We start from the raw sequence: 13,548 nt of genomic DNA, 5'->3' as shown, positions 1-13,548 counted from the left end.
ATGCAAGTTTTTGTTGATTCTTTCATCTCCAACTTGTCTGAGCGTTCCAAACTTGTTTGACCGTGTCATCTCTCACAACCTTTTTATATTGAACTTTAACTATAAACTTCATGACCCCTCAATCAAAGTTCAATCATTTGGATTGATTAATGTCGTAGCAAGTAGTCTTTGGGCCGATCATAACTATAACGCACTATTAATGTTTCTCTTTAATTAAATATATGCACTATGACAAGTCCAATTAATAAATATAAGTCAATCAAGAAATATAAGAAATATAATCAATATAAATAAGGAGGCTCATAATTTTATGATAAAAATTTAACTTAGTAAAAGATGATTACGCTCAACGATGCAGCTCTCATAGTTTGTCGTAGATTATACAAAAGGAGTAAAATCATGAGGTTAATTTATAGCTGACCGTTAGATGGTTAGAGGATGAAAGAAGTTTTTTCTCTGAATGTATGCGTCTGTCAGGTCAGATAATAGAAGATGAGTTGTGACATCTAATACGTTCCTCAATAATTTAACCTAGTAAAAGGTGATTAAGCTCACTGATGCAGCTCTTACAGTTCGTCGCTAGATTATATGAAAGGAGTTAATGTTGGTTGCTACTCGGAAAACCTATAGGTTCTACTGTACAAAAATTTTGTACAAAGGTCTGAACCTTTTCCTAGCTACCATGTGTTCTTTTAAATTAAATTTTGGATCGCCTGCGGAACTTAACACGTTTGATCCAAAACTTAATCTATTTGTTCTTTTAGGTTTTGACTTGGATCTCCTGTGGAACTTAACATGTTCGACCTAAGTCTCCTTAAGTTATTAATTCCATTAAATATTAATTTCCATAATTGGTTCCCAGTACTGACGTGGCGAGGCACATGGCCTTCTTGGATATGGGAGCAACCACCACCGACTAGACAAAACCTTTTATAGAAAGATAATATTTAATTTCCTAAAATAACTTTAGGTTAACCAAAGAGAACAATCAAATCACAAGGAAAAGAAAAAACAAAAGAACACAACTTCGAAAAACATATTCGAAATTCTAGAACGTAAGCCTTTTGTATTTGATATTATTTCCATAAATAACTAGCATGATGCGGAAAGAAAAATTACTAGTTATACCTTGTAGAAAAACCTCTTGATCTTCTACCGTATTCCTCTTCTAACCTCGGACGTTGTGTGGGCAACGATCTTCCGAGACGAGAAACCACCAATCACCTTCTTCTCCTCCTAGCTAGGTTCGGCCAACAAAGAGGAAGCTTCACCAAGGAAGAAAATCAAAACACTAACCAAGCTCCAAGAGATGCTAGCTTTCTCTCCTTCTTCTTCTTCTTCTTCTCCGAGTAGTATCCGGCCACCACAAGAGCTCCAATGGAAGAAGGAGATTCGGCCACCACAAGAGGAAGAGAGGGAGAGGATGGCCGACCACACCAAGGAACAAAAGAGGGAGAGAAATAATAGATGTTGTGTCTCATGAAGGCACCCTCACCCCTTCTTTTATATTCCTTGGCCTAGGCAAATTAGGAAATTTAATTACAATAAAATTTCCTCAATTTCCTTGACATGATTTAATTGAGAAAAATAAAATTTCCCAATTAAATCTACATTGGCTGGCCACATCATTGGAGAACAAATTGGACAAGTTTCAATCAACAATTAAAACTTCCTAATTTGTTTCCGGAAATTTTTAAAAAATAAAATTTCTCTTTAAAAATCTCTTCATGGTTAATAAAAGAAAATTTCTATAATTTTAATTTTATTAACATGTGAATAATTTTAAAGAGAAAATAAAATATCTCACCAATCTACAAATAAGGAAAGAGATCTAATCTCTTTCTTTAATCTTTTGTAGATCTTTTATAAGAGAGATATTTTAATTTAAATTCTCTTTAATAAATTATTTCTTCCACATAATAAAAATTAAAATTAAAATTCCTTTTTAATTTAATTTGGCCAGCCCCCACTAGCTTGGGTTCAAGCTAGGGCCGGCCACCCAAACCCGAATTGACCCGAAAAAAATCAGGTTCGGGTTGGGCATTTTCGGGTTCGGGTCGGGTTCGGGTTGGAGGGTTGGAGGGTTAAATATTTTCGGGTTGGGTCGGGTCGGGTTCGGGTTGACCCGGGTTGACTTAAATATAGGGTTTTGTGGGGTTTTTTGGGGTTAAATCAAATTTTATTTTAAAAATTTAGATGTTTTTATGTATATTAATATCATGTTTGTATGATAATGATGGAGTATTGAGATAAAAGTGAAGAATTATAGGGAAAATATCCCAAAAAAGTCGTTTTGAATCGGATTTTCGGGTTATATGGGTCGGGTTCGGGTTGATCGGGTTGGTCGGGTTCGGGTTCGGGTTTAGGTGTTTTGGGTTGAAGTCGGGTTCGGGTCGGGTTCGGGTTGGGTTAAAAAAAATAAAAAAAATCCAACCCGACCCAACCCGACCCGACCCACCCGAATTGACACCCCTATTAGAGGTGCACCAACAATATAATGTAGAGGTTAAATATTAGTGAGTTCATATGACTGAGGGTTAAATTATTGAGGAACGTATTAGGTGCTACAACTCATCTTCTATTATCTGACCTAACGGGTGTATTTATTCGGAGAAAAAACACCTTCTATTTCTTAATCATCTAGCGGTCGCCTATAAACTGATCCCATGATTTAACTATTAGAATGTATACTAAAAGCCTAGCTTTTGGTATAAACATTTATCTAGAAATAAGAATCACATTGGTCAAATGTCTACATTTATGATAAATGTAGTTGTTCAATTAATTTATATTGTTTTTATAAAGAAACAAAGACCTCAGTTATTATGGAAGTATGTGCTCTTAATCCTAATATAATAACAAGCACATATGTTTGATATTTATTTCTTTAATTTATCAATGGGTGAGATTTAGTTCGATGAATCAATAAACCCGATAAGTTGAGAAATGGTATCACTTATAGTGTGTGTTGTTGATTATAGAAGGAGACTGTGTCCTAGAGATCTCATAAAGATTGTCATGTTAAACCTGCAGGTGGACTTAGTCCGACATGATAATAAGGTTGAGTGGTACTACTCTTGGACTTAGATATTAATTAAATGAGTTGTCGATAACTCACTTAATATGTTAGAGGTATGTGGAGTCGCTTGAAGTATCTTGTCTGCCGGTTCCCATGTCACTTCAGAAGACTGTTACCGTTTTCATTTATGTTTTATTAGTTTTATGTATTAAGTGTACTTAGCATTGTATATAGGGGTGTCAATTCGGGTGGGTCGGGTCGGGTTGGGTCGGGTTGGATTTTTTTTTATTTTTTTTAACCCAACCCGAACCCGACCCGAACCCGACTTCAACCCAAAACACCTAAACCCGAACCCGAACCCGACCAACCCGATCAACCCGAACCCGACCCATATAACCCGAAAATCCGATTCAAAACGACTTTTTTGGGATATTTTCCCTATAATTCTTCACTTTTATCTCAATACTCCATCATTATCATACAAACATGATATTAATATACATAAAAACATCTAAATTTTTAAAATAAAATTTGATTTAACCCCAAAAAACCCCACAAAACCCTATATTTAAGTCAACCCGGGTCAACCCGAACCCGACCCGACCCAACCCGAAAATATTTAACCCTCCAACCCTCCAACCCGAACCCGACCCGAACCCGAAAATGCCCAACCCGAACCTGATTTTTTTCGGGTCGACTCGGGTTGGGTCGTCGGGTCGGGTTCATTTTTGACACCCCTAACCTCTAATATTCTATAGCTGTACTGTTTGAGGTGAAACTTATTTTCAGAGATACACATGAATATATGCAGTGCAGTCTTTGTTCCTTCGCTGTTTTTTTAGCGACTTCAAATAATTAAGGCGAAGTTAAGTGTTCATAAAAATGATGAGACACTGATCAGTTTCCCTGCTTCGCTGTTTTTTTAGTAATTTAAAAATGGGAAACTATGCTCTTTGTATAGTTCTTTTTTAGTCTGATTCCTATTTGATCCAGGTCGATCGTTAGCACCAACATATATAGTGTTTGTAAACCCCGAAGATAATCATATATATACATGCTCATTAATTACACACGGGAACATAATAGTTTAATATATCACAACAATCTTCTTGAATTACAACCATTAGCATAGTAATTATTTTTAAGGAAACTGATAACATCGATAACCAGACATAAATTAGATAAAAAAAAGTCTTTGGAATCCTTTTTAGCGCTTCAACTTAGTTATAATTAATTAATCACCACACGAACTTGCCCACATTCTTCTCGTCCGACTTGCTGCTCTGATCACTCACTACGCTCGACCTCAATCGCTCACTCAATTCCATCAGCGATGGCGCCGACGTCGCCGACGACGTGTCCACCACCGGCCACGGTTTGCTCCACCACTCATTAGCCTTCTTATTATGACTGCATGCTTCCTCAGCACTTTTTAACCCCCCAACGCCATGTACGTACTCTTCTTTCCCTCGCCCTAACACGCTTCCAATTGGCATGTTGTCATACTGATCTTGTCGTCGTTCGTGGTGGTGGTTGTGATGATGAAGGAGTTGGGGAAGAGGGTGGCTGGGGAGGTCGAACGATGCCATGTCCACTGGTATGGCCCTGCCGTCTCTGCCGATGATAACCGGCCGACAGACATGGTCACGGCGGGGCAACTCGTCGCCATGCCCAAGCAATGGAGAGTCTCGCCATCGGTCTCGCGGTTGGCCATTGTCTGGGTCGTCGGCGGAATAGGAATGGATTAATTTGCCAACGATGGTAGCAGACCAGCTGCTGCCATCGGCATTGGTCTCGTCCGTCATACTCGTCTTTGTTGATGAATGATGTATCGGTAGATATATCAATGTATATATAGAGAGATAATGAGGTTGGGGTACTAGAGAACATGCCTTTGCTTGTGGATTAGTTCAGCACTAATCCTGGAATCTCATTCTTGCTTGAGAGTTGAGAGAAGAAGATAGGATCCAGAATAAAGCCAAATTAAAAGAATGAAAAATTATGCTTAGGTCATCGACTTGTTAAATACAAAAGAAAAACTCGAGTTGATCTAATGAAAGCATATTATTTGGTTAACAAACAGTACATACGGAGCAAAATTAATAGAAAATGAACCCTAATTAAAAAAATTTAAGAAGAGAGTAGGCAAATGAAATTGTCATCCTTTAGAAAAATAGACAATAAAAAAAATCAAATAGATCTGTAAAATTTGCAAAACTGCAAATATAAAATAAAAGAAGAGAGTAATTCAAACGATTTTTACCTGAAAATGAAGATTATTGGTGAAAATATTTACAAAAAGTGATAAAGAAAACATGGGAATTTATCAGCATTTATATTAAACCCTCAGGAATGCGACAAATTCATAGAACTTGTCGCTGCTAATGTAGAAATGGAGTATCCCTGTTTAAGAAGGCTAGTGGAAGAAGTATCACCAGCCACAGAGCAAATTTATTCTACTAGCACTGTGATATCCCCATATCGCCCTCCTACAGATACAGCTATGGGTCCCCCTGGATGATTTAATAATAAAAATCTAATTTTTCAGACTATCTATGCATGCTGACCACCAAAGAGCTAAATTCAAGGGAGGAATGAATAATGAGTTATGAACGCTCCCCTCTGCACAGCAGCAAAGTGGTGCATTATTTGTAATTCCGGAACAACTAAATCTTTTTGATGATGCTTTCTCAAGATGAGAGTCTATAACAAAAAACTTTGTGGCATCACAATCATTTTCAGATGCAAAGGAGAAGGTTGAATTTATCAAGAACCTCTTGGGTGAAATAGAAAAAATTACGTGGATCCAATGGCAAATGACATATGCAATAAAATATGATGCTTTGATAACAATCAGTGAAGGCCGAGAAGGAACTCAAAATGTGTTATCCCAGATGAGAAGAGTATTTTCAGCAGAAGACCCAACCCAAGGATCTACCGAAATACAAAATTCTGCCTATAGGGATCTTGAAAAACTCTCCTGTGACAATGTGAAGAATATAATTCAGTACATCAATGATTACATGAGATTAGCTGTTAAAACAGGACGGTTATATGCAGGACCAGAATTATCAGAAAAATTCTAGCTACGTTCTTAGAACAAGAATGCAAGGATGCAACATTTAAAAGATCATTAAAAGACCTTACATTCTGTAGCCAGATTCCTATCCCAAGCTACTATCAGAAATCCGGAACAAGGAAGATGGGTGTGCGACAATCCAGAACCTATAAAGGTAAGCCCCACAACTCTCATGCAAGAATTGAGAAAAGAAAGCATTTACTAAGAAACAAAAAATGTAAATGCTACTTGTGTGGACAAGAAGGGCACTTCGCAAGAGATTACCCTAATGAGAAAAGGAATGTAAAAGAGTAGCAATATTTGAGCAGCTGGATCTTCCAGAAGATTGTGATATACTCTCAGTACAAGAAGGAGAAGCTCAGAGTGATGCTATTTTTAGCCTATCAGAAGGAGAAGATAGTATATATGAGGTACATCAATCCCTTCAAACTCTTCAAAGCATATTTCCACCCCCATCCTCTAGGCCAAGCATATATATGGAGTTTATTTGAAGAGTTTGAAGGGATTGATGTACCTCATATATACTATCTTCTCCTTCTGATAGGCTAAAAATAGCGTCACTCTGAGCTTCTCCTTCTTGTACTGAGAGTATATCACAATCTTCTGGAAGATCCAGCTGCTCAAATATTGCTACTCTTTTTACATTCCTTTTCTCATTAGGGCAATCTCTTCTTCACATTGTCACAGGAGAGTTTTTCAAGATCCCTATAGGCAGAATTTTGTATTTCGTGGATCCTTGGGTTGGGTTTCTGCTGAAAATACTCTTCTCATCCGAGATAACACATTTTGAGTTCCTTCTCGGCCTTCACTGATTGTTATCAAAGCATCATATTCTATTGCATATGTCATTCGCCATTGGATCCACGTAATTTTTCTATTTCACCCAAGAGGTTCTTGATAAATTCAACCTTCTCCTTTGCATCTGAAAATGATTGTGATGCCACAAAGTTTTGTTATAGACTCTCATCTTGAGAAAGCATCATCAAAAAGATTTAGTTGTTCCGGAATTACAAATAATGCACCACTTTGCTGCTTAACTCATTATTCATTCCTCCTTTGAATTTAGCTCTTAGGTGGTTGCTGCTCATAGATGGGCTGAAAACTTGGGACCTAGGAGGGCGATATGGGGATATCACAGTGCTAATAGAATAAATTTGCTCTGTGGCTGGTGATACTTCTTCCACTAGCCTTCTTAAACAGGGATACTCCATTTCTACATTAGCAGCGATGAGTTCTATGAATTTGTCGCATTCCTGAGGGTTTAATTGAATAAATGCCTCTTGCCTCCCACCACCTTCGCTTGCAAATGGGTTGGTCCAATTGTCTTCAGAATCAGGAGAATTATCCCATTGTGGTGGTTGCTGCCCACTGAGAGTGGATAAATATTGTATATAGTCCAAATAAGAATCATCAAGATCCTGATAATTAAGAGTAGGGTCCATGGACCATGGTACAGCGACCCCTGGGCTTGTATCCACTGCATGGTCTTGCTCGAAATTACTTAGGAATGAATCATCTTGAACAAGGACTGCTGTTGTTTCCTTTTCTGGGATTAAAGTTATCTGATTTTGGACTTCAGTTGATCCGAACCCTTTGTTTCCTCTTTCTGTGTGACTAAGATGAGGAACTTCATAAACCTCCGGGATGGCTATTTTTTCAAGTATTAGCTGTGCTACCTTCTGCTGCGGAGAAATATAAATCGGGAGGTTAGTTCGATTGAATAGAAGTACCTGAACTTCTCCTCTGTAATCAGAGTCGATGACTCCAGCCCCAACTTCAATTCCAGTTTTCCAAGCCAGGCCTGATCTTGATGCCAATCTTCCATAGTATCGGTATGGGATTTCAATTCGTAGACCGGTATGGATTAAATCTCGGCCATAAGGTTCTATGACTGCTGCATGACTTGCTGAGATGTTTAGTCCTACTGATCCCTCCGATTGCCTTGAAGGCGTAACTGCATTTGGAGTAATTTTATTTATAAGAATATGTGGTTCAGTTGTTGAAGAATACCTTTCACTTGCGACTATAGATTCTTCCTTTTGTGAGTTATTTGTTTCACCAACTTCATCATCCCATCCAGTAGGAGGGATTTCTGGAAAAGAAGGAATATCTGGGATATCATAATTGACATAGTAGTCAAATTTTCCACTAGGTTGGCCGAGAGTATCCCATCTTCCTGTCTTATGTTTTGATTTTTGCTCTTCATAGTAATCATCAGCTTCCCCATCATAATAGACATAGACTCTTGGTTTTGTTTCTATCCAAACTGCTAGTATCTCTTCATCTTTATCATTATATTTTGGTTGTTCTGGTGTTGGAGCAGCAGTATAGTTGTTGAAACTCAGTGAAGTTCTTCCGTCCATCATGGTTTGGCTATTTATCTCCGCGGGTTGCATTGGTATTGAAATTTGAGTTGAGTTTATTACCCAATTTAACCCTTGTAAGCTTCTTGTTGACAATCTTCGTCCCGGGAGAGCATTTACACCATGAGAGGTTAAATAGTTCACGACTCCTTGCACTTCATAGGCAAATCCAACATTAGGTGTGTTAGAAAGCCTTCCTACCATACCTTTGGTAATTAGCAAATTAGCTTCGCTATTTTGCCAAGCTTCATATCCTCTTGTAAGGATGGAAATCTAAATGTTTCTGTAGAAGTCCCCAATAGTCATCATAACTTCTGGGATCACATAGATCATTTGACTTCCTCGTGTCAGATCTACTTCCATTGTTGCTAAAATAGCTTGGTCTCCTTGCCATCGATTATCTCTAAAGACTACCAGCGCCATGGTTCCTTCATATTGCCTGTGTAGGATTTGAATACGCACCTGGAGCACCCCCAGGTGGATGTATTGCATGCGGCTCCTTTGTAAATGAGCAAAGCTTTCTTTTTGAATGAAGTTTCTATCAACTTGGTGTAATGCCTGAAAATTCTCGAAAGACTTTTATAAATATCCTAGTATTTTTTTGGAATTTTAGAATATTTTTTCGGAATTTTTGGAGTAGCGGAAGTAGCAAAAATAAATAGAAACATAAAATAGCTTAAGCGGGGAATCGAACCCGAGACCTATCGAGTCCGATAACCTTTAGATAACTTTAGTAACCAAGTGAACCCAGCAGGGCCGTGCAGAAAGGAAAGGGAATCAATTATATTTATATTTGAGTTGGGTCGAATTACCCACTTAATATAAATAGGGATTTTAAGTGAGGAGTTATTATTTTTCATCGGGAACTTTCTCTCCTCAAACCCTTACACGCCACCCCTTCTCCTTTCTCTTCTTCTTCACGGCGCACCAAGCCTAAAGGGGCTAGGGTTCCGTCCCAATGGCAATAGGAACACCTTTCGGCAATATCTCGGATACGAGGACGCTCCTCTCCGCGAGAAGAGCACGTCAAGAAGATCGTCGGAGAAACCTCTTTTCCGGCAAAACTAGCGACTAGAATCGTAAGAAACTAGTGCAAGAGGTAAGAAACCCCTCACCTGCAGTATAAGTAGCTAATCGTGTGTTTTACGCATTAGTTTAGTAGTATACAGATTTTCAGTATGTAGGGTGTGTTCTAGTGCACACCAAGTGCTTGATATAATGTTTAGCTCAGTAAAATGCTTCAGTAGGCATTTTAATAGTTCAGTAAATGCAGTAGAGGCATTTAGAATAGAATATTAGTCTTGCTACAGCTTATATGGGACTACGGTCCAATGGGTGGGCTCCCACAATCACCTCTAGGTTCAGACAACCTAGCTCTAGGTTCAGATAACCTAGAAATAGCAAGATAAGAAAAAAATTCAGCTATAACTAGTATTTTATTTTCAGCAGTGACACTGTACTGGACTAGATGTCCATTGGGTTGGGCTCCCATAGTCGTCCCTAGGTTTAGATAACCTAGTAAACCCTACTAGATTCGGAATTTACAACCCCGGGTTTAGTTAGGGATGCGCGCACAGCAAGTACAGTTGCCGGGCCCATCAGCAGCATGATTATGTATTTTAATCTATTATGATAAATAGTTTTCAAAACTCACAAATCAGTTGTGTATACAATTTAAATTCAGTTCTAGCTTAGTTTTAGTTTAGCTCAGTTCCTGCTTCAAATTAGTTCTTCATTATTGATACACGTGATAGTTCTATGATCAGCTTTGGTTTCTATGTTTGTATGATAACATGCCATGCTCTCACCTGTTCAGCATATATTACAAATAACATGTTTTAAAAGCATATATTGCATCGTATGCATGTTTTGTGAGGTAGATGGTTTCTTACTAAGCTCCCGAGCTTACAGATACTTTCTTTTCCTTATACTGCAGATAAAGGTAAAGGAAAGATGGACTAGCGAAGGCTGGAAGTCAATGCGATGAAGATGTGTGTGGATGGAACCTGGAATAAAGATCCTGGAAGAACTAAAACATTTAAGAACTTAGCTTTTCTTATCATGTTACTCTTTGCTTACTTAGTTATCTAAATGCCGTGAATTGTGAAAGTATGTCTAGAATACTAGTTATCATGTTTAGAATACTAGTATCTGATATTAGAATATTGTTCAGCCACCGTAGAGTTGATATATGTGATTTGAGCACGAATCAGTGCTGGAATCAGACTTCTGCTACGAAATCAGAAACCCCAATCGATCAGCCGATCGATTGGAGGCTCCTCAATCTATGAGCTGATCGATTGAGAGCTGATTTTCGTGAATAGTAAGCTTTTGGATCGATGATGTGCGTAGATTATATACTCTTTTATGCATGTTTTTACGCACATTTACATACTTTGAGCATGCTTGATCTATGCATTTTTATACTTCCAGCTTTCCTTTTAGCATATTTACTCTTTTGGTTCGGAGATCTGCTTTTTGTGTATTTTCTGTACACAGGAGTCGAAATTGGTGAAGATTATGCGTCCTCGGGCAAGCTTGGAAGGAATTGAAGGGAGAGAGCATCAGGCCGTGTACTACATACGGCCGTGTAGTTTTAACAGGAAGGGAAGAGGACATGGCCGTGTGAATCTCACACGGCCGTGTCTTGATTTGAAGAAATTAGAGCAGATGCCTTACATGGCCGTGTAGATCTACACGGCCGTGTGAGGTTTCCAGAGGCCAAGCAGGTGGTGGCCGTATGCACCACACGGCCGTGTAGCATTTCCAGAGAGCAGAAGGGTCCTGGCCGTGTGCACCACACGGCCGTGCAGCTTTGGCAGAGAAGGAAGAGGACATGACCGTGTGAATCTCACATGGCCGTGTCATGGGGCCGTGTGGCGCCCGATTTCCTCCTCTATTTAAACCCTCCTTCATGAATTGAAAGTGGATCTCTCCCCCTTTGGGAGAAGGCAAGATTTGGTGGTTTCCTCCCATTCTTGGGAGGATTTCTGGGCGATTCGAGGGGAGTTCTTGACGATTTCGACTCCGGAGCGAGGATTGGATCCGAAGACAAAACTTCTTCATAGATAAGTTTTCTCTTTCCCCCTTTTCTTGGTTTCTTGGATTAGGGATTTAAGAAATGCTTGTAATCTTTATTTCTTCGGGTATTCTTCCTCGATTCATGGAGTAGATATTGTATTCTAGGATTAAGGGAGTATTTGTATGATGGATTGATGTAATCTCTTATGGATTTGCCATTTTCTTGTTTCAATGACATTATCTTGCTTGTATCAATTAGATCTTGAATGATTAATGATGATTTGTGCTTAATTCTCATTCTTGATTGATTGCTTGGATTTCTTGTGGACTTTGTAAAGATAAACTCTCACTCGATCATCTGAGGGATCCACGTGACAGGTGCAAGCCCGTGTAAGGACGTTTGAGAGATAATCTTGAAGAGGAAATAAGAATATTCAAGAGAGTATAATGGATCTTGTGATTAGTTTCTTGTATCTTGATAGATTAATAAGTTGTGGGCTTCTATGTTGATATCCGAGGAAGACATAGTAATAGGTGCGCTTCTGTGTAAGGACAACGTAGGTTCACGTCTAATTGATCATATTTAGATACATTTCTCAGTCCTTAGCCGGTTATCTATTGCAAGAGAGAACCGGCAACTCTCTACAAGTGTTTGGCAATTGAGGGATAAGAATTGGTGAACCATTTACATTCAAGAAATCTTACAAAGAAACCGAAACTCCTAGAATCTCCCTTTATCATAACCCAAAACACTAAACTCTTGTTTGTTGACCTTTAATATTAGATTTGTTTACCTTCACTTTGCATTTGAAACAATTGGATAGTTGTTTAGCTAATTCGCATTGAGACATTTCTAGTGCTTATTCCAGTCCCTGTGGATACGATAATCTTTGACATTTCCGTACACTTGCGGAGCGTAACAAGTTTTTGGCGCCGTTGCCGGGGACTGCGCTATAACATTAGGAATTATCAATTGAGTTAGACTAAACATAACTTTTGTTTTCCTTTCATATTGCATAGTTGTAACTAATCATTAGATTTCTGTTTTTACTTTCTTGTATAACTTCTACTTCTTGTTAATTCTTTTTGTACAAATTCAATTCTGCATTTTTGATTCTTTTATTTTTCTTTTTCTGTTGAATTGTCATTTGCTATCTTGTTCTTGGGTATGCGAAGAACTAACTTTGCAGGGGAATTCTTTCCTTTTGACCCTGAGATTGACAGAACTTTTCATAAAAGAAGAATTCTGCAAAGGCAAATTGAAGAACCGAAACATTTGAACATGGCGAATAGACCACTCAAGGATTATGCAGCACCTTATGCAAGAGGTTTTCGATCTAGTATTTCAAGACCTTCAGTGGAAGCTAATAACTTTGAGATCAAACCCGCAATTATATCTATGGTGTAGCAGAACCAATTTGGTGGAGGATCTCATGAAGACCCCAATCAACACTTAGAGGTCTTTTATGAAATATGTGGTACCATGAAAATGAATGGAGTTCCTTCAGAAGCAGTTAGATTATTATTATTTGGGTTTTCTTTAAGAGATAGGGCAAAGCAATGGCTGAATTCTTTGGCCCCTAATAGCATCACCACTTGGGAGCAGTGTGAGCAACAGTTTCTTGATAAATTCTATCCACCAAGCAAAACAGCTCATATGAGGAATTTAATTGCAAGCTTTAAGCAAACTGACTCAGAATCTTTTTTTGAAGCATGGGATAGATATAATAGTATGCTCAGACAATGCCCACATCATGGGTCGGAAAAATGGTTAGTATTGCACATTTTTTATAATGGTATCAACTATCATACCAAAGTGTCCCTTGATTCAGCTGCTGGAGGGGCACTTATGAATAAAAGTTTAGATGAAGCTGAAGAAATTATTGACAGTGTAGCACAAAATCATCATCAATGGGAAAATGAAAGAAGTGGTGGCTATTCTTCTGTAAACCCAACAATTAAAGCTTCAGGGAAGTTTGATGTAGATGCAGTCACTCTTTTGTCTGAAAAATTGGACGCTCTTACAAAGAAATTTGAGAATATGGGGACTAGTGCTAATATGGTCA

General features: G+C 38.4%; 1 non-coding gene across 1 annotated transcript; it reads right to left on the bottom strand.

The window, feature by feature from the left end:
* Positions 1-13,136: 13,136 nt before the first annotated feature.
* LOC121994305 lies at positions 13,137-13,243 on the bottom strand. The gene has a single exon (XR_006115676.1). It is a non-coding gene; the product is annotated as a small nucleolar RNA R71 (small nucleolar RNA).
* Positions 13,244-13,548: the final 305 nt, after the last annotated feature.

The sequence above is a fragment of the Zingiber officinale genome, chromosome 1B (assembly GCF_018446385.1).
Source record: "Zingiber officinale cultivar Zhangliang chromosome 1B, Zo_v1.1, whole genome shotgun sequence".
In the NCBI taxonomy this organism is placed as follows: domain Eukaryota; kingdom Viridiplantae; phylum Streptophyta; class Magnoliopsida; order Zingiberales; family Zingiberaceae; genus Zingiber; species Zingiber officinale.
The sequence above is the reverse complement of the archived record's forward strand: the minus strand, read 5'-3'. Positions and strand labels throughout refer to the sequence as shown.